Raw genomic sequence first — 21230 nt, forward strand, 5'->3', positions numbered from 1 at the left:
CACTTCAGGCTGAAGGATGTGCACAAAGCCCTTACAGATAGCACTGCTCCAGCCCCCCCAACTTTACCAGGGACTGTGATTGTGTGGAGCCTGTGGCTGGGGGGGATTGGGGGGCATGTGGGGGGGGGCTGTGATTGTGTGGAGCCTGTGGCTGGGGGGGAATTGGGCGGTTGTGATTGTCGATGTGTTAGGGGCGAGCAGTGTTGCGTGACTTCCACATTTGTTCACCTCCACCTCCCCCCAACCCACTCCACCCCCTCCCTCCCTCCAGCCTTTCAGGGTGATGAGATGGCATTTGCAATGCGACCAATCGATCTTGCTGTTCTCCTGGTTGCTGCTGGAGCTGAGGAGGAGGATATGGAGGAAGAGTTGTGGGCACAGGAGGGCCGGACCCTACCACCCTGCAGGACCAGAGGGAGACGACCATCAGAAGCAGGAGGTGCTGCCACTCACCCAGAGAGGGGGCAGAGGAGAAGGAGGGAGCAGAGAGCCAGCAGTTCCATGCATGAGTGTCCTTCGAGGAGATGTCGGACACCGTTTGCCGCTGACGTCTCTGACTCCGAAAGGATACCGTGCAACACCTGTTGCAGGACCTGACTCTTTGGGGTGGGGGGACCCACTCTCAGTGACTGTTAGATTGACGGTTGCCCTGATCTTCTATGTGACTGGCTCCTTCCAGAGCCCGAGTGGAGATGTCTGTGGCATCTCCCAGTCTTCAGTCCACACCTGTGTCACTGAGGGCCTGTATACCCGGGCTGGGCAGTACATCAAATTCACCCTGGACCATGCCCATCAGGAAGCCCGGCCTGCGGGGTTCATTACAATTGCAGGGATGCTGAATGTGCAGGGGGGTGGTCGACTGCACCCATGTCGCTCTCAGGGACCCCCTTACAGAATCCACGACAATTCGTTAATAGGAAGGGGTCCCACTCCCTGAATGTACAAATCGTGTGTGACCACAGTATGACCATCATGCGCCAGGCATCCAGGCAGCGTGCATGGGAGTTTCATTGTAAGGAGCTCAGACATCCCGCAAGCATTTGAGGAGGCTGTGGGGGTGGTTACTGTATGATATGGGTTACCTGCTTCAGACACGGCTGATGACTTCTGTAACTGAGGCGGAGACCCGCTACAATGAGGCCCACACAGCCACCCGCGCAACATTAGATAGGTGCACTGGGCTCCTCAAGATGAGATTCTGGTGCCTGGAGAGTCCCTCCCGTACAGCCCCCTGATCTCCTCCCATGGTGTGCTGTGCCTTGCACAGTCTGGCCCTGCAGTGAGGTGACCTCTTGGAGGAGGAAGAGGAGGTGGAGGATGACCAACCGGACATCACTGGAGAGGATTTCCACCAGGAGGAGGAGGACAAGGAGGAGGAGGAGGAGGAGGAAGAGGACACCTTGGAACACCAGCCAGGTGGTGGAGGGCTGGCATCCCAGGTGAGGCCTGTGAGGGTGCCTAGGGAGGCTCTGATAACCAGGTGGTTCAGTCGCTAGGGGACGGTGATAGTGGGTTCCATTCCCCCCACTCCCAACCTGAAAAATGCCTTCCATTTATCCTGCACATTGTCACACCGGAGTGGTGGGTCTGGGTACTCTGAGTTTGCAATTTTTTTTCCAGGCAGGAAGATGATGACGACTTGTTAAGCACCATTCTGATGATGCCCTGGTGCAAACCAGTCTGACTGCTCCCTGAGGTCCACATGCACACTAACACCTGGGCCCACACTGTCTAGTGGGTAAGGGATCTGATACCCCCATACAGGGCCCTGGGGCGGGTGGTTGGGGACAGGAGGTCATCACTCGTGGGTATGAGAGACCAATGGCTTCCTTTTCTCAGTGACACCGCACTGAGGGGCCACCCCAACTGATATCACCATGAGGCATCCATCAGGTGATCGTCAATGGGGCAGGAGTCCTATTCACAGGTGGTTGTGGAGAAAAAACATTTATTCACAATAAAGGTGTTCAGATAAGCTGGTGAAACACAGAATCTTGTGAAAACACTAAGGTGCCTCAGTCCTTTCTAACTATTACAGCCCTTCTCCCATGCCATCTCACTGCAACTACAACTTCCTAACCTTACACTGCCCCACACTAGGCCTCAGTGACTCCCCAGAATGTACATCGGAGATGGAGGGGGCCAGCTGCCGACCTTGCCCCATGGCCTGTGATGTGCATGGTGGGCGTCCTCTGGAGGCCCTGGACCTTGAGAGCCCTGGCCAGCTTTCAGGTGTCTGGGATGTTTCCATGACACTCTCTTCATCCCACTGCCTCTGAGATGCCCCAGTGTCAGGAAGCGGGGTGTAGGAAGGTGTTGCCATAGTCACAGTCTCTGACTGGAAGACTCCCGGTGTGGGCTCGCACCCTTCCTCCTCTCTTGGGGTCCCTTTTGGCCCCTGGGTCACTTCATGAGACACTGGTGCTTCTACAGTGAGCTCTGGTGTCACCTGGCACTGCCAGTCCTGGAGGACCACCTGCATCCTACCTGTGGTGGTTGACCCCTCTGCGATGGCCACTTGAGTCGTGGGCCATCTCTCAATGGCCACAGCAAGTGCCTCTGAGACTGGGCCATGCTCTGCAAGCCCTCAGCTGTGGCCCTCTGAGACTGGGCCACATTCTCAAGGGTTACTGCCACTGCCCGCTGTGTCTCAGTGTTGTCCCTCTGGGTCCCCTGCAAGCTCTCGAGCCTCTCAGCCATGGGCCGCAGAATCTCAAGAAGCCTGCTCAGTCCCTCCGCTGTGGCCTGCTGTGACTCAGCCATTGCTTGGAGCCTGCCACCCATGGTGAGGATGCCCTGCCCCAGGCTTTCCACTGCTGATGCCACCCTTGCAGTGTTGGCATTGGAAACATGCATGACAGGCAATAATAGCTGGTCTGCCTGAAAGCCTTGGGACTCCTCCCAGCAGCCTCGTGGTTGGTCCAGTGTGTCCGTCAGCCCCTCCTGCATTCCCTGGCTCTGTTGCTGCATCTCCAGCAGCTGAGGGAGACGTGATCTCAGAGGCCCAGCATGTAGCCTGGGGCCAGCTGTGTCCTCACCTCCAGCAGGCCCGTGCATGCCAGAGGCCTTGGACGTTTCCTCCTCCACCCAATGTACATCAGCAGATGTGTTGTCCTCACCAGAGAGTGACCCAGAAGCCTCAACACTAACTGGATCCACTGACGTGTCTGTTTCTGCGATGGTGATTTATGAGGTAGAAGCTGATGGATAAACGGTGCCATTCTCGGGGGTCCCTTCACCCATATCTTCCGTGAACTTGTCCGAGCTATCATTCCCAGGATGGATGGGAGCTGTAGCCGGGGCCTGTCGTCCAGAAGGCCCGGGGCATCAGGATCTGTCCCTGAAACACAGGACACAAGGTTCAGTGAAAGGGAGGGAGATGAATCCGGGATGCCAAACACATGAATCATGTCTCCCTTGAACATAGAACACTGAACCCAGACAATTATATCACAGGAACAGGCCCTTCGGCCCTCCAACCCTGTAGCGATCAGGCTGCCCATCTGATTTGTTTGCCCTCTGTTCCCACCCCATTCAGACAGCTGTAGAGATGCCCCTTAAATATCCCTGTAGTTTCCACTTCCACACCCTCCCCGGGCAGTGAGTTCAGGCACCCACTATCCTCTCAATGCAAATAAATTGCCTCATACATCTCCTTTCCACCTTGTCCCTTGCACCCGAAACTCCTGTCCCCAAGAAGTTGACTCAAAGTGAGTGTAGGAATGACAGGTGCTCACGTCTGGACGGCAGACCCACCATGCTGTCACTGATAGCCCACATCTCCCCTTCTCTGGTCAGCTCCAGCACCCTCCCCGGACAGGGTGAGGACCTGGAGGTCTGGCTCACCACCCCCTGTCTTCGCCCTCTCACGAGTGTCGAGCTCGGTCTTCTCCTGTGGAGATAGAAGGAACCATGAAATAAATGGTGGTGTGACTCATGCGGAGAACCCTGAGAGGGCAAACACAGTGGGGCTCATTGGGGGGAAAGGAAGGAGGTGCTTGGGGTCAGGAGCTGGAAGCATGCAGGGTGCTGGGAATGGGAGGGTCTGGGGGAGATACGGGGGAGCATGCTGACTGGGGTACAGCACTCACCCTTGCTGCATGGATGAGGTCACTGATTTTTTTCCAGCACTGCCTCGCTGTCCGAGGTGGTGACTGCCTCCCTGGCCACATGGCCATCAGCCCCCTGGGTCTGCATCCTCCTGGGAGGAAGAGGGTGGCCCACCTCGCCTCAGCTGCGTCTAGCAGCCTCCCCAATTCATCCTCAGAAAATCCGGGGGGTCGGGGGGTGCATTGGGAGAAAGCAAGTGAGCACTTGCAGGTGTGCTGCTGGGGAGGGGGGTGGGTGGCAGGGGTGGTGGTGGTGAATGAGTGCCTCAGTGACTAGTGACAAGGGAGAGAGGGGGAGGTGTCACACAGCCATCGGAGCTGGGGCCTTGTGCGGGGAGGGTCCGGACTGGGACTGAGGGGGATCACTCTGCCTGATATCTGTAGGGTGAAGGAGGGATCTCTCAGCCTGAGATCAGTGGGGGGAGGGAGAGAGTCTGCAGTCACTCTGCCTGAGATCGGTGGGGGGAAGGAGGGAGGGATTCATAATTGTTCTGGGTGGTGGAGGGTGAGGGAATAGGTGGGACTGTAATGCTGTGGGGGTGGGGCATTGCCTGTGGGGCTAGGGGGAGGCATTATCCAGTCTGGGAGTGATGTGACGGGCGCGCTTTTTCAACCTTTTTTTCCAACTGCGCACGCGCCGTTCAGAGTTCCGATCATTTTGGCTGCGCGAAGCCCTGCCCACAGCGCGAATGGGGCTGGAGATGGCTGAGAGCGTGTAGGAGTGCCTGAAAGCAGATTTGTAAGTCAGATCTGCATTACACCCAGATTCGGCACTTAGAATGAAAATGATAAAATCAGGCTCACAGTTGCAGAACTTGGCCTGTCTGATCCCACATTTATCAGAGTATGATATTGAGCTCCACTTCTTTTCTTGTCCTGATTCGCTGAACTCGAGGACATGTTTTGCATTCAAATGAGAGTAAATTCAACACTAATCTGCAGAAAAACTAGGAGGGGTAATCTTACCATCACATCCCACCAGCCAATGGGTAGGGCACGCCGATAAGATTGTGCGAGAGTCATGAAGTCAGGTTCACCCCCCATTTCCTGTCCCTCACAATCTTGCCAGCACCGGATATCCGACAAGGTCAGCCTCAAGCCCATTTCCGCCACGCGGCTGATTAAGTTACATTAATCTAATTTTAATCTATTTATATGTGTTTTGCAAGCCTAGAACTCAATCACCTGGGCTCACTTATCTCTTTAGCCCTTCTGGAGAGGGTCTCTCCAGCGCAAATCACAGCTGGTCTCCAGCAACAGGGACCAGATGTGATGGCTTCACCTGCAGAACCGGAGGCTGTGAGGTCAGTGGCAAGAGGGCTTTGTGCCCCCCTAGTACCCCCACCAGGCACCCAGGCACTGCCCACTAGACAGTATAGGGGGGTGGTGTCATTCAGTCCGGGTGGGTGGGAGGGGGTCGCAATAGTGGGTCCCATGGGGTTGGGGGCGGTGGGGGGGGGATGGAGACCTGCTTTAAGCCACAGAGGCTGGTTCAGAGTAGCACAGGCTGAGTGACAGGTCTCTGCTGCTCTTAGTGCAGAGGGACCTGCGCATGCGCAACGGCGTCCTCTGCTACTCTCAGCCAGCGTTTGGGTGACTTAATCCCCATTCCCTCCTCCTACAGGCAAGAAACAGTTTTTGATGCTTTTTCATACTCTGAGTGCATAAGATAGCAGATTTGGACTTGCCCAAAAAATAGGTTGGAAAAGAATAAAGAATCTTAGAATTTTTTTCATAAGATCGCCCCTGATTTTCTTTTCACATTCAGTTCTCACCTCTTCTTTGTGTGTAAATGGTCATGAGGGGGAATCCAGAACTAGGGGTCATAGTTTAAGGATAAAGAATAAACGTTTTTGAACTGAGGTGAAGAGAAAATTCTTCACAGAGTGGTGAATGTGTGGAATTCACTACCACAAAAAGTAGTTGAGACCAAAAAATTATTTGATTTGAAGAAGAAATTAGAAATCGCTCTCGGGGCTAATGGGATCAAGGGATATGGGAGGAAGGGGGGATTAGGATCTTGAATTTGATGATCAACCACGATCATAATGAATGGCAGAGCAGACTCAAAGGGCCGAATGGCCTTCTCCTGTTTCTAATTTCAATGTAGGTGGACTTGCATGATACAATTTCACCTGGATTACTGAAGGGATGAAACAAAGGAGCAGGTTTGGAGATTACAACAGTGTTGTTTGAAGGAGAGAAAACAATGATGTATCTGTAAAGGGAGCAAAATGTCAAGGGTGTCCATAGATCATGGAGCTTTATCTAACAAAGGATAAGACTTTGGCAATTAGCAAAATCTTTACCTACCTAAACATCAGTTAGTAAGATTAGTTGTGCGTTAGGCTAAGGTGGCATCATTAATATCTCTATTCCACATCTCCGACAGGTCAAACTTCAGCATTTTATCAAACAGGATGAAAATAATAAAAGCAAAATACTGCAGACGTTGGAAATCCAAAAATAGAAACAGAAAATGCTCGATAAACTCAACAGGTCTGGCATCTGTGAAGAGAGAAACAGCTTAAATTTCAAATCTGTGTGATTCTTCAAATGAAGAACAGGAATTGAAAACACCAACTCCGGAGGCGATTCTCCATCCCACTGCCCTAATATTTTAGCGCAGCGGGCTGGGAGAATCTCATGTCAGCCCAATTTGTGGGATTCACGTGAGCATTCGCACCACACTTGCGTCTCCCAGCGCCGGATTTCTAGCATCATCTGCGCGGTGCCAGAAATCGATTGGGAGGCGGGCTTGCATTTAAATGTTTCTGGCAGGCCGAGGTCTGAATTCTCCAGCATCTCCCACCCTGCCAGCAGTGTTTCACTCCAGTGAGGTTCAGACTAGCTCCCTACTTTCGAGAACCTTGCTGGAGTGAAGGGGTGGGGGCAATCGGTGCCCCATAGGGGGTCAGGTGACGATGCACCCTGGGCATTCTGGCAGTGCCAGCCTATGCTCCCTGGCACTGCGCAAGTGGCAAAGTGCCCATGCCCAGGGGCCACCACCTCCCTGGACACTACCCTCTGTGTAAAAAACTTGCCTCGCACATCTCCTCTAAACTTTTCCCCTAGGTCAGATGTTTCTTGCTCAATCAGACAACAGAGGCAAAGTTTACTGGCCCATCCAACACGGGAATCAGAGTGGATGAGGGACGGACCATTGACCTCAGACAGAATTTCCAGTTTCGGGGCGAGGGAGGCTGGAAAATCCAGCCCCAGAAGTGAGCATGCGCAGAAAGTTGTTTGGAGACAACTGTGGAGAGTATTGGAGGCAGACACAGCTGGATTCAGATGGTGAAGTTAGGGACCCATCAATTAATGGGAGAATGCTGCTAGAAGGTCAGCAGTAACTGGGGAGGGTGCTGACACTCCGGCCAGACACATGCTACAACAGCGCAGGTTTTGGAGAGGTCCAGCATGAGCAGTTTTACTCTATTTTTTGTCTGTCACACACTTCTTTCCCCTCACATAATAGTGAGGAAGTGCTGGAAGGATTAGGAGGTTGATTATCAACCTGTTTGAGCCACTTGATGAAGGCTCCGTCGGTAGTCAACATATCCTGGAGCAGGCCTTGAACACAGGCTTCTGGCATAAGGCTGCAAGATTTCAGAGGTTTTGAATAGACAAAAGAGCTGAATTCCAGAAGTAAGGTGAGAGTGAAAGCTCTTGACATCAAGGCAGCATTCGACCGAGTCTGGCATCAAGGAGCCCTAGGCAAACTGGAATGAATGGGTATCAGGGGGCAAACTGTCTGCTGGTTGGAGTCAATACTGGTCCATTACAAGTTCAGAAAGATAAAACAAGTTACAATATCTTATATTCAAACACTCAAGGTTAATATGAGGTGCATGTGAATTAATAGACAAAATGTGCTCAAAAAAAATCACAATACTTTAACAGATGCGTGGAAGCACCACCACTTTCAAGTTCTCCTCCAGGCTATGCGCTAACCTGACTTGGAACAACATCGCCATCCATTCACTCTCACTGGGTCAAAATGCTGGAACTGTTACGGAGGCATAACAGCACCATGGGTGTACATACATCACATGGGCTGCAGTGGTACACGGAAGTAGGTCAACACCACCTTCTCACAAGCAATACAAGAATGCTAGCTTTGTCAGTGACATCCACAATCCATGAAAGAATAACGAATCTACACAATAAAGGCAAATATAACCAAGACAGAGCCTGTGAATTTCTTAACAACTCATTCAGATATCTGTAACACTGGGCAAGACCTCGAGCCCACACTCACCATCTGAGGAAATACTGAGGTGGGAGTTCAACATCCAGTGAAAGGCAGAATTCACTAATCTCACCAGCAAGATTGCGATATCAGATTTTCACCATGTCTTGCCGGTGATGTTATGTGGCTCGTGCGTGAACCTGATGTTAATATATTTAAATCTATTTAAACATTATGAAACACCCCCCTCGCCATATATTGACTCTTTGCCTTAAACCTCGGCAAAGTTCACAAGAGGTTTACCCAAATGTGAACCTGTCATGGGGATGCCCCTGACGTCATTAAGGTGGGTATAGCCCCTGGATACACAGCCGTGGCTATGCCAGCGGGCATTGGCACAGGTTGGCACTACCTATGCCAATGCCTACAATGGGCACTACCCATTGGCACAGGTTGGCACTGCCAGGTTGGCACCATGCCAGCTAGAGGTAGTGCTGGGTCAGACTCTAGCAGAACCCCCGAGGTAGGGGAGGGAATCATTTATTTATTGTGGTGGGGGGAGCGGGAGCTGGGGATGCCAGCGACGGCTGTTTGGGTGGGGGGAATTGGAGGAAGCGATCCAATACTACCAGTGATGTTCTGTGGGTAGGGGGAGGGGGCAGGAGGGCGGGGGTTGCTGGCATTGACTTTTCAGGTTGGGGGGGGTGACAGCTCTGTTCATGGGGGGATGCCGGCTTTGATTGTGTGGGGAAGGGAATGGGGGAAAGCAGGGGGTGAGTGCCTGAGACCTCTGTGCTGGGAAGGTTATTATTTTTCTGTGCTCAGGGCACTCTTTTAAAAATGGTGCCCCGATATTAGTGCAGCTGGGCTTTGCCAGCATGCTTAGGGCCCTCCCCTCTACACACCCACCTGATTTTTCTGACAAAGTGTTGTAAGATATGGAGAGAAACATGCTAACTTTCAGCCAGATCCTGACACGTCACTTTTTGGTAAGATTCCACTCACTGAGTTAACAAATCTCACTAAATCTCTCTCATAAGGAATTCCATTCTTCATCTAGCCTCTGTCATGGTTGACATGTGAAGGAAAATATATACATCTTCACCAGTTGGGCTATTTAATAAAGTCACGTTGTTTTATGTGCTGTTCAATATGAACAATTGCTGAGCTGATAAGATATCTCTAGCTAGACAAATGCTGTTTTCCAGCAGTTTCAAAAACCAGGCTAACACAATAATCCTAGTCTGCTCCAAGCAACTGCAAACAAAGAGCACACTTCACAGATCCTAATGACCCAAGTGCTAACACATTGGTTTCAACAAACGAGCTTTAGAAGGATGAGGGGGGGCTCTTATAGAGACGTATATTTAGGAGGATGAGGGGGGATCTTATAAAGACGTATAAGATTATGAAGGGGATGGATAGAGCAGAGGTAGAGAGATTCTTCCCGCTCAGAAAGGACAGCAGGACTAGAGGGCACAGCCTCAAGATAAGCAGGGGGCAGTATAGAATGGAGTTGAGGAGGAACTTCTTCACTCAAAAGGTGGTGAATCTCTGGAATTCTCTGCCCGTTGAAGTGGTGGAGGCTACCTCGCTAAATATATTTAAGTCATGGGTATATAGGTTTTTGATAGGCAAGGGAATTAAGGGTTATGGGGAGAAAGCAGGAAAGTGGAACTGATCCACGACAGATCAGCCATGATCTTATTGAATGGCGGGGCAGGCTCAAAGGGCTAGATGGCCTACTCCTGCTCCTATTTCTTATGTTCTTATGTTCATTTATGTCAACCCAAAAATCAGTGTCTCCAAGAACAAAGGAAATCCTGACTTCTATTAAACACCTTAACATTCCAGTCATCCTTTGTCCAACATCAGAGACATGTCACATCATCTTCCCAGACTGCACTGTAGTGGAACTGAACTCCAGCAGTTGCATTTTGACCTCAAACACAAACAGGCAACAGGCTGTGCTTTCTTCCATTAAGCCAATGGCAGCAGGAAGAACTCTGGTCCCCATCAACAATACTCGTACCTCCAAGACTAATTCACTCTCCCATAGCTTTGGAAAGGCAGAGCACTCTACAATCAGGCGCCCTATCTTCAGAAGAAATCTTCTGAAGATTTCTGGACACATGTAAAACCCTAACTTGCATTTTTATTGTGATTATGCCCTGAACCCTCTTCCTTTTTCCTTATTCCCCTATTTATTGTGCGAACGTAAAGGGATGAACATTGCAAAATCGAAACCCCGCTTGCATGTTCGTTGTGCATGTGTCTAATGGTAAACCAGCTGTTTTATTTCAGCTTATCTTGAGTTTGTTCTGCAGTTATTAACAGAAGGTTGGGACATTTCCAAATTTAAAATTGGTGAAACTACTCCACCATTTATAAAAGGGAAAATCAGAATGTTTTAAAAAATCCATTTATGGGTGGGCAGAGAATGGGGAAATCAGGGCAGTTTAAATTGACCCCCCTCCTGACTGTGACACCTGGGAACGCTCTCCAAAAAATCACTTCAACCCAGACAACATTAACAATAGGCCACATTGCTGGATTTTAACTAAAATTCCAGTCCCCTGCATTCTCCAGGATGTGCTGAAGTACTCACTCTGCACGAGTGCAGGCCCTCCCTGCTCCTGCGCATGTGTGGCCCCTCCCCGCCCCCTGCGCATGTGCCAACCCCCCCACCCCTCCTCCCCCCACCCACCCCCACCCGACACGTGTGAAAAGTCCAAGGTTGGTGGGTAGTTGAAGTTCCCATCTTCCATTCTGAATGTTATGGTTAGTTTGACTTTCATAACTTACTGATTCCTCTCTACCTACCCTACAGCAACTGAGGACTTCATTTCTGCTATATTCCATCGTCAAATCTCTGAATAGTTACCTCTCTGTCCCTTGATATCGTTTTTAAAACTTATCTTGCTGCACAAAGCCTTTGGTCATATGTCCTAATGAATGCTTCAGTTGTATGTCAATTTTTGTCTGATGATCCTCCTATGAACCTCCAGGAGAAAATTTACAAAGTTAAAAACATTGTTTAAATCCTAGATTTTCCAAATTCTGAAATGGTGAACCATGATTCTAATGCCAAAGGCTCAATAGAACAAAAAAAAGCAGAAGTTGGACCCTTTGGCAGCTCTGCTATTCAATAAGATCATAATTGATTTGTTCATGGTATAATTTCTAACTTCCTACCTGTCCACACAACTCATATAAAAGTCCATCCAAATCATCCTTCAATATATTCAGTGACTAAACTTTCTCTGGGGTAGAGAATTACATAGATCAACAACTCTAAGAGAAAAAAAATCCTCATTTCTAAATTATGTTTCAGTAAGATCACCTTATCTTCTAAACCATTAAGCACACAGGCCCTACCTGCTCAACCTTTCTTCCTCATGATGATGCATTGGAAAGGGTGAAGAAGAGATTTACCAGGATGTTGCCTGGTTTGGAAGATATGGACTATGAAGAAAGGTTGAACAAACATGGATTATTTTCATTTGAGCATTGGAGGATTGGGGGTGGGGGGGGTGGCGGCTGGGGGTTGGGGGTGCTGCTGATAGATGTTTACAAGACTGTGAAAAGCTTGGATAAAGTGGATATCAGATCTTTTTCCCAGGGTCGAAGGGTCAATTACTCAGGAACATAGAGTGAAAGGGGGGAGTTTAAAAGATGTGTAAGGAGCAAGTTTTTCACACAGAGGGTGGTGAGTGCCTGGAACCTGCTTGGGAGGAGGTGGTGGAAGCTGATCTATAACAACATTCAAGAAGCATCTGGATAGATACATGAATAGGCAGGGAATAGAGGGACATGGACCACATAGAGGCAAGAAGATATTAGATTAAAGCGGCATCTGTGTCGGCACAGACTTGGTGGGCCAACGGGCTTGTTCCTGTGCTGTACTGTTCATAGAATCCCTACAATGCAGAAGGAGGCCATTTGGCCCATTGAGTCTGCACCGACTACAATCTCACCCAGGCCCTATTCTGTAACCCCACATATTTACCTGTCAATGCTCTGACACAATGGTTCAATTTAGCATGACCAATCAACCTAACCCGTATATCTTTGGACTGTGGGAGGAATCCAGAGCACCCGGAGGAAACCCACACAGACACAGGGAGAATGTGAAAATTCCACACAGACAGTGATCGGAATTGAACCGGGGTTCCTGGCTCTGTGAGGCAGCAGTGCTAATCACTGCACCAGTGTGTTCTTTGTTCTTCATCCTTTGTTCATTTCAGGAATCAACCTCGTGAACATTCTCTAAACTGCCTCCAATACAAGTCCCAAAACTGTACAGAATACTCTCAATGCAGTCTCAGCAACATCCTGTACAATCGTTTTCAAACTTTCCAATTTTTATACTCCATCTGCCTTGCAATAAAGACCAACATTCCATTTGTTTTCCTAATTACTTGCTGTACATATTAGGCAAAGATTTGTGATTCATGCACAAGGAAATCAGATTTCTCAATGCAACAGCATCCCCTAGTGGCTTAGCTGACAATTGTACTTCCAAGTGAAAATGGGTCGTATAAATTAAATTCATTCCCTGCTTTGCCTCGAGTTAGTTCTGTTTGTGTATGAGCAATATCTTGGAACTGCAGCTACTGTTGGCTTGAATATCCTTGGGCAAGGTATGGAAAAAGAGTCAAGAGTCCCACTAATTCCTGGCTGACCCATGCGTGTATGGGAGAATCGTCTGCACAAGCAGTGGGAACCTAATATGTCAAGAATGCTCTTTAAAATGCCAGCTTTTCAGATTAAATAGCATCAGAGTCCTACGGAAAACAGTGTCTAAACTTTCAAGGCTATTAAGCTGGTGCGAAGCCTTAGGAGTGAGGAGGAGCTGCTTATCATTTCTGCTTTGATGGGCAGGGTAGGGGCGATATTGCTGTGGAGGGGAGGAGAGGTTGCAAAAACAAACTTGTTCGTGCCCTTACACGGAGTACCATTTTGCTCTGAGTGCTTGGGAGTTAAGGTAAGTGTGGGAGATTAGGAAGGTGGGATTGCCGTATCTTTTTTAATTATATACATAGGTCAGTTGGGGCAGTTGCAGGAGCAGTGAACACATCAGTGTGAATCACAGGCAAGTGACTGGTAAGCGAGTCTCTAGCTCTTGTACCTTTCTGAATTTGGAAGTGAAGGCTCGGTTGGGAAACAGAAATTGCAGAAAGTAAAGTTTAGTGGTACAAGTAAAAACTTTTCAGGACGGCTCAAAGCCATGGTTTGCTCCCCTTGCTCCATATGGGAGGCTGGGCACACTTCCAGTCCCCAGGGCCAGCATGTGTACAGGAAGTGTGTCCAGCTGCAACTCCTGGAAGTTCGGGTTTCAGAGCTTAGGAATAAGAAAAGTGGCAGCCATTATGCTATGCGTCTATTATAGAACCAGCAGGAAATTGAGGAACAAAAAATGGGCACAATTTGCAAAGGTGTGTAAAAATAATAACAAATAGGTTAATTATCATAAGTGACTTCAACTTCCCAATATTAACATAGAGTTAAGGGCTTGGATGGATTGGGTTTCTTGAATTGTGTACTGGAGAACATTTTAGGCAAATATCTAACAATGGAAGGAGCTGTCCTGGACCTAATTCGGGGGAATGAAGCTGGCTGAGGAAGTGGTGGGGGAGAAGTTTAGTGATAGCAATCACAACATGGTGCAATTTAAGCTTTTTATGGACAAAACAATTTGTAAAAAACAACCTGATTTGGATTGGGAAGTTTGCAGAGTTTAACAAAATAAGACAGGATTTGGCCAAGGTAGACTGGCAACAGCTATTAGTGGGGGAATCTACAGGAGAGCAATGGGGGGGTTCAAAAACGAACCGGAGAGGGTACAAACCCAGTATGTCTCCTCTAGGGTAATAGGAAGGAGGAACAAGCCCAGAGAACCATGCACGACCAAAGATATTCAGGATATGATGAGAAGGAAAAGAAAGGCTTTTAGCAAGTATAAGGGGAGCAAATCAATGGAGGCATTAGTGAAGTACCAAAAGTGCAAGGTGGCACTTAAGAAATCAATTACAAAAGTAAAGAGTGGATATGAGAAAGGCTGTTAAAAGTAGAGAAATCCCAAGATAATATATATCAATGGTAAGAGGATCACCAGGAAAGAGTAGGGCCCATGAGGGATCAAGGCAACAATCTATGGGTGGAACCAGAGGACATTGGTAGAGTGTTGAACAAATAATTCACATCAATCTTCACCCAAGAGAATGAGGATGAAGGTATGGAATTTAGGGAGAGACTGAGGTTCTTGAGCAAATTGACATTGGGAAGAGCAAGGTATTGGAGATGTTGGCAGGCTTAAAATTGGGCAGATCTCCAGGTCCGGATGAACTGTGCCCCAGGCTGCTGTGGGAGGCAAGGAAGAAGATTGCAGGGGTTCGGATCCAAATTTTTAATTCCTTTCAGGTCACGGGGGAGGTGCCGGAGGATTGCAGAACAGCTAATGTAGTTCTGCTATTTAAGAAATATTAAAGAGATAAGCCAGAAAACTACAGACCAGTGAGTCTCATGTCAGTGGTAGGGAAATTATTGGAGAAAATTCTGAAGGAGAGCATCCTGCTTGACTTGGAGAGGCAAGACTTGATTGGGATAGTCAGCATGGCTTCATCAGAGGGAGGTCATGCCAAACAATTTGATTGAATGTCTTGAGTAGGTGACCAGGTGTGTAGATAAGAGTAATGCAGTTGATGTAGTTTATATAGATTTTAGCAAAGCCTTTGAGAAGATCCTACTTGGGAGATCTATAAAGAAGGCAAATTGAATTGAAGGGATTGAATATAAAAGTAGGGAGGTCTTGCTGCAGCTGTATAGGGCATTGGTGAGGCCGCAGCTGGAGTACTGTGTGCAGTTTTGGGCGCCGCACCTGCGCAAGGATATTTTGGCCCTGGAGGGAGTGCAGAGGAGGTTTACTAGGCTGATACCGGAGTTGAGGGGATTGAGCTATGAGGAGAGGCTGAATAAACTAGGCTTGTACTCGTTAGAGTTTAGAAGAATGAGGGGAGATCTCATTGAGACGTATAAGATGATGAATGGGATGGATAGGATAGAGGTGGAGAGACTCTTCCCGCTCAAAAAAGACAGTAGGACTAGGGGGCACAGCCTCAAGATAAAGGGGAGGCAGTTTAGAACGGAGTTGAGGAGGAACTTCTTCACTCAAAGGGTGGTGAATCTCTGGAATTCTCTGCCCGTTGAAGTGGTGGAGGCTGCCTCGCTAAATATTTTTAAGAAGCGGGTTGATGGGTTCTTGATAAGAGAGGGGATTAAGGGTTATGGGGAGAGGGCGGGAAAGTGGAACTGAGCCACAACAGATCAGCCATGATCTTATTGAATGGCGGGGCAGGCTCGAAGGGCTAGATGGCCTACTCCTGCTCCTATTTCTTATGTTCTTATGTTATTATGTTCAAATACACATGGGATACAGGATAATTTGATAAAATGGATTCAAAATTGGCTCAATTGTAGGATACAGAGGGTGATGAGAGAAAGTTGCTTTAGTGACAGGAAGCCTGTGTCTTGTGGTGTACCACAGGGATCTGCACTAGGTCCCCTATTATTCATCATTTATATAAACAACATATGTAGGAGATAGGATTAGTAAAATTACGGATGACATAAAGACTGGCCGGGTCTTAACAATAAGGTTGAGTGTCTTGAGCTACAAGAAGATATAGACAGGATGGTCAGATGGGCAGATAAGTGGCAGGTGAAATTTAACCCTTAAAAGTGTGATGTGATAAGACTTTGGGAATAGTAATTTGAAAAGGAAGAATTCAGTGAAAAGCTTGACACCAGGAAGTTCTGAGGAACAAAGGGACCTTGGCATGTATATTCATAGATCTTTGAAGACTGAAGGATGGTGAAAAGGGCATATGGGACACTTGCCTTTATCTATCAAAGCAAAGATTACAAAAGCAGGGAAGTCACGTTGGAGTTGTATGGCACTTTGATGAGGCCACAGCTCCAGTACTGTGTGCAGTTCTAGCTGCCGCATTATAGGAAGGATGCAGCCTGGAATGAAATATTTAAGTTATGAAGAGGTTGGATAGGCCTGAATTGTTTTTGTTGAAACAGAAAAGACTGATAGCCAACTCGATCGAAGTGTACAAGATTACGAGGGGCATGGGCAGAGTGGATAAGGAGCTGCTGTTCCCCTTGGTTGAAGAATCAGTCACAATCAGAGAGGACACAAGTTCAAGGTGAGGGACTGGAGGCTCGGGGGGAACGTGAGGAAAAAGTTTTTACCTCATTGTTGGTGATGGTCTAGAATGCGCTGCCTAGGGTAGTGGAGGCAGGTTGCCTCAAATCCTTTAAAAAGTACCTAGATGAGCGCTCAGCATGCTATAACATTCAAAGCTATGAGCCAAGTGTTTCTTGCATGTCGGTGCAGACTTGATGAGCCGAAGGGCTTCTTCTGCTCTGTACACTTCTAAGGTTGCGAGAACATGGGCGAGGAGATTGACGTTGTGTGTATTGGAATTGTGACTGTCTGAGGGAGTGTCTTTGGTGTCTGTGGTGGGGGTTTGAGGTTGTTGGCTGACAAGTGGGAGGTAGCTGGGATTTGGACAACAGAGGGAAGGTCAACCCTGACCAAGAACAGCAAGAGTTTGATTGTGGGGAAGTCAAGGTTATAAGAGAGGAAGTCAAGGATGACAGAGAGGATTGAGGATCACCAAAAACAGGTCAAGAGTGATGGAGGAAGGGTTGAAGATGATGGAGAGCGAGGATGGACGCAGGTCGAGGGTGACATTCAGAATGTTGAGGGTGACTGAAAGTATTGAGGTGGCTGTTTGCAACTTCACCTCTTGTGAATCACTCGTGGCCATGGCTTTGCACTATCTGGCATGGTCCAGAGAGGGGAGGCGCTGGTAGCAAAGAATGTCATGAAGTGAGCTACATATTCTGAGGGGGATTCTGAGGGTGGATCTCATGATGAAGAGGGTGAGCCATACACCATGCCAGCTGCAGAAGTTTGTGCACAGGAGGCTTTTGAATGCCAGAAACAAATGGAAGTTCTTCTTCTGCAAGAATTTAGTGAGCAATGTATAATTCATTCAATGAGAAAATCTTTGGTGAACTCACTCCTGTGTATCCCCCACAGATCAACATCAGACTTGTCTGTGCTAATGGGGGTGAGGCATGAATGAGGCCATTCAGAGGGGCTATCATGAGCACAAAGTCCCCATAAAGCTATCATTCAAGCAAAATCCAAATCAGGACAACACGTCATACACAAAATGATGCCCGAGCAGCAAAAATACACAATAAGCATTCAATTCATAGTACCAGCAAAATAAAAAAATCTATACAATCACCCTCGTGAATCCATGTGTGAGCAAGGTGCTTTCTCACATGGTGCACCCCCTCACTGCCTCTTGTGCTGGAGACAGAATACTGACACTTATGTCCCTTTGCCTGCAATGAATTTGGCAACATCCTCGGCTTTCCTGAGCCTGTGAGAGTCTGAGTGTTGGCAATTTCCAGCCAGTAACAAAAGTCTCCTCTATTTCTGTGGCACTCATAGGCACTGGTGTCAATGGCAAATGGGTGCAGGCGAGATTGTCCCCATTATGAGTTTCCTGGGCGATGCCCCTCAATGACATTCGATTTCCTGAGAGGAATCAGGACCTGGATGCAACTCCTGGGGCCTCTTCCCCCTCTCGCTCTGATTCTGGGCACCAGAGTTCAGAGACAAGATTGTTCCTCCAATACAGTCCTCAATCTCTTGATGCATTGTGAGGAGCATTCATGGCCAAATGGACTCTGCTGCTGTCTGTGTCAGTGTGTACAATCCCTCTGGAAACCCTGCCACATTTACACAAACCTCATGCTACATGTCCAGCATCTGCTGCCTGACAGACAATTCCAGAGGCTCATCGTCAGCCTGGGGCTCAGCATCTAGCTGGGTGCTGGAGGCCACCTCCATCTCAATATCTGACAGTGGATTTGGTGACTCTGATGTACTCACAACAGTGTGTGGATCCCTTATAGCCAAATCACTCAAATCCACTGAGGTGCCTGTCTCTGCACTGTTGCTATGTGTAGAGGAAGGATGTAATGGTGCATGTACTGAAGCTTCCTCCTCCTCCTCACATATTGGGTTGGTGAGTTAGGCAGATTGGCTATGCTAAATTGCCCCTCAGTGTCTCAAGATGTGTAGGTTAGGGAGATTAATGGGATAAGTACATGGGATTACAGGGATAAGGCAGTGAATGGGTCTGAATAAGATGCTCCGTCAGAGAGTCAGTGCAGATTCATTGGACTGAATAGCTTGCAGCACTGTAAGGATTCTTTGTAAACAAACAGATTATGAAAGGCACCATTATATTTTGAGATTACTTCAGAGATACAAGCTTCCTACATACACATGCACATTCTCACCGCTGGAAAATGGTAACCAGGGTTTAAACTACAGCCTTTTCAAGATCGAGACACACATTCCAGCAGCTTCAAGCCACCAAAGTCATGTGCATTAATGCTTCCTCCATGCTCCCTTCCCATTTACAATCACCCCTAATCAGCACTATCTTTCTGGGCTATGTGCCTTTGGAATTGTATCACCATGGGACTGTCCTCTGACCTCTCCACAGCCAATGGTTCTGCAGTGTAGATGGCTTGATGATTGTGTTTCCATTGGGTGGCTGCTAATTGGTTGAGATATGCTACGATATGATGTGTGTGTTGTCCTGGTTTGGATTTTGATTGGGGGATAGCTATGAGGTGATTCGTGAGTGATTTGCTTACCCCTTTCCAGATTCCCCAATCAGTTCACCAATCAGTCATAGAAAAGTCAGAGTACAATTATAACAGCCATTAGGTGTGATTTTCCGCGCAATCTGCCATGTGTTTCGTGGCTGCAGAGGCAGCCCACCATTGGCCAGTAGTAGGGTCTACTGATCCCGCCATTGCCAATAGGATTTCCCATTGAATATACCCCTTGCCACCATGAAACCCACAGTGGGAAGATTCTGTCAGAGTGAACAATCAAAAATTCCACCCATTCTTTGTATGCAGCATGGGTCATTAAGGTGAACAACTAAAACATAATGCAGTGTTAGCTTATATGTCCCCAATCGGTGATCCTACTGCAGTTATTAAATACAACAGAGACTAGAAATTTGATTTTAACAGCATCACACAATATTAATTTGACAGGAAAATATCTAATTAGTTATTTGTAACACTGTACAGAAATAACACTGATTTTGGTGGCTGCCTCAGCCCTCATTAACATGTTCTGCACATTGCACCCTGTAGGAAAAGGTGACAATAAATTCATATTTTGGGAAAAATTCAATAAACTGCTAAAAATTATTTCCATTCTGTAGAAGTAGAAGACTTTCTCTTATCTGAGTGATATTATTCAATATAATTATTTCATACAAGGGTTTATTTCATCAGTAATCTCACAAGGTAGAAAGATCCAATAAAAGACTTCTGGATGAGTATATGGGATCTAATGGCATTGGGAGTTACAGATAGTTCTATGGCTTGGTAGGTATAGATGTGATTGGTTAACTTGTGGGCCGAAGGGCCTGTTTGTGCTGTAGTGTTCTATGTTCTAACTCCCAAGCAACAAAGTGTAATCATGTGTGACACAACTTTTAGGAGGAAAAATACTGGATGGTTCAGAATTGTGTCTGTGTTTTCTTGATCAGCAAAACAGCTGATGGCTGCTTCTCAGTATGATATATTTTCAACATCTACTATGCCACACAACTTTATCACAATGTGACAGCACAGTGGCACTTATGGGTTAGCACTGCTGTCTCACAGCGTCAGGGACCCAGATTCGATTCCCAACTTGGGTCACTGCACATTCTCCCCGTGTCTGCATGGGTTTCCTCCGGATGTTCTGATTTCCTCCCACAATTCAAAAGACTTGCTGGTTAGTTGCATTCGCCATGCTAAATTCTCCCCCTCAGTGTACCCAAACTGGCACGGCAGTGTGGCGACTAGAGGATTTTCACAGTAATTTCAATGAAGTGTTACTGTAAGCCTACTTGCGACACCAATATATAACCTTTAATACTTTAAAACAATATTTCAATACCTCAAAACCCCATAAAAAGCACCAAGAGAGGTAATAGGCAAGTGGACAAAAGGAAAATATTGAAGTCAATGGAAAAACCTCTTGAGAATCACGTGCAATGTAAAATAGGTTACTAATTCATATGAGCCCACTACACACTCCTATTCTGTCAATTTCATCCCACAAATCCTGCTTACTATAAACTCTATTGAGCAACAAACTCATTGATACTACCCTTTGCAAGATAGTTACGGATGACAAAGACCATCTAACCTGACTCATCTCATCCATCAAAATGTTGTGGTAGGAGCAGGTGTAGGCCATTCAGCCCCTCAAGCCTGCTTTACATTTTGATGACTTCACCTGCATTATATCAGAGAGCACTACAAATTAAAAGTACTTAACTGGGACATCATGAAAGGTGTTATGCAAATGTAGGTTTTGTCTTTCTTTCATTATATCTGTGTGCAGTTGGCAGAGTGACTAGTAATGGAGAAATTAGAGACTCAATGCTGATTCTGTAATAATAATTAATCACAGATCAACTGATGTTAGGAAAGTGGCTACATTACTTCATTACTAAACAATTCAACTCTGTAGCTATTACAGTTTTACCATTCTGACTTCTCTGGCACCAACTCACAATCACAAATGGCATCTGTCCCTTTTACACTAATGACACCATCTCCAGGATTTGTCAATCAGGCATCTAGTAGCAGCTCAGGAAAGATGTATTTTGAATTGTTGGTCTGAATTTTTCAGAGAAGAATAAATACGTGGTACAAAAACTCAATAAGTGAATGCTCCCTCTGTCACCAGAAGCTGTCATACAAATTGTGTTTTACATTATGTATTTATAACATATCTGCGGTGAACTGAGGAT

Source organism: Carcharhinus amblyrhynchos, unplaced genomic scaffold, assembly GCF_965287045.1.
Source record: "Carcharhinus amblyrhynchos unplaced genomic scaffold, sCarAmb.v2.hapA scaffold_50, whole genome shotgun sequence".
Classification (NCBI taxonomy): Eukaryota; Metazoa; Chordata; class Chondrichthyes; order Carcharhiniformes; family Carcharhinidae; genus Carcharhinus; species Carcharhinus amblyrhynchos.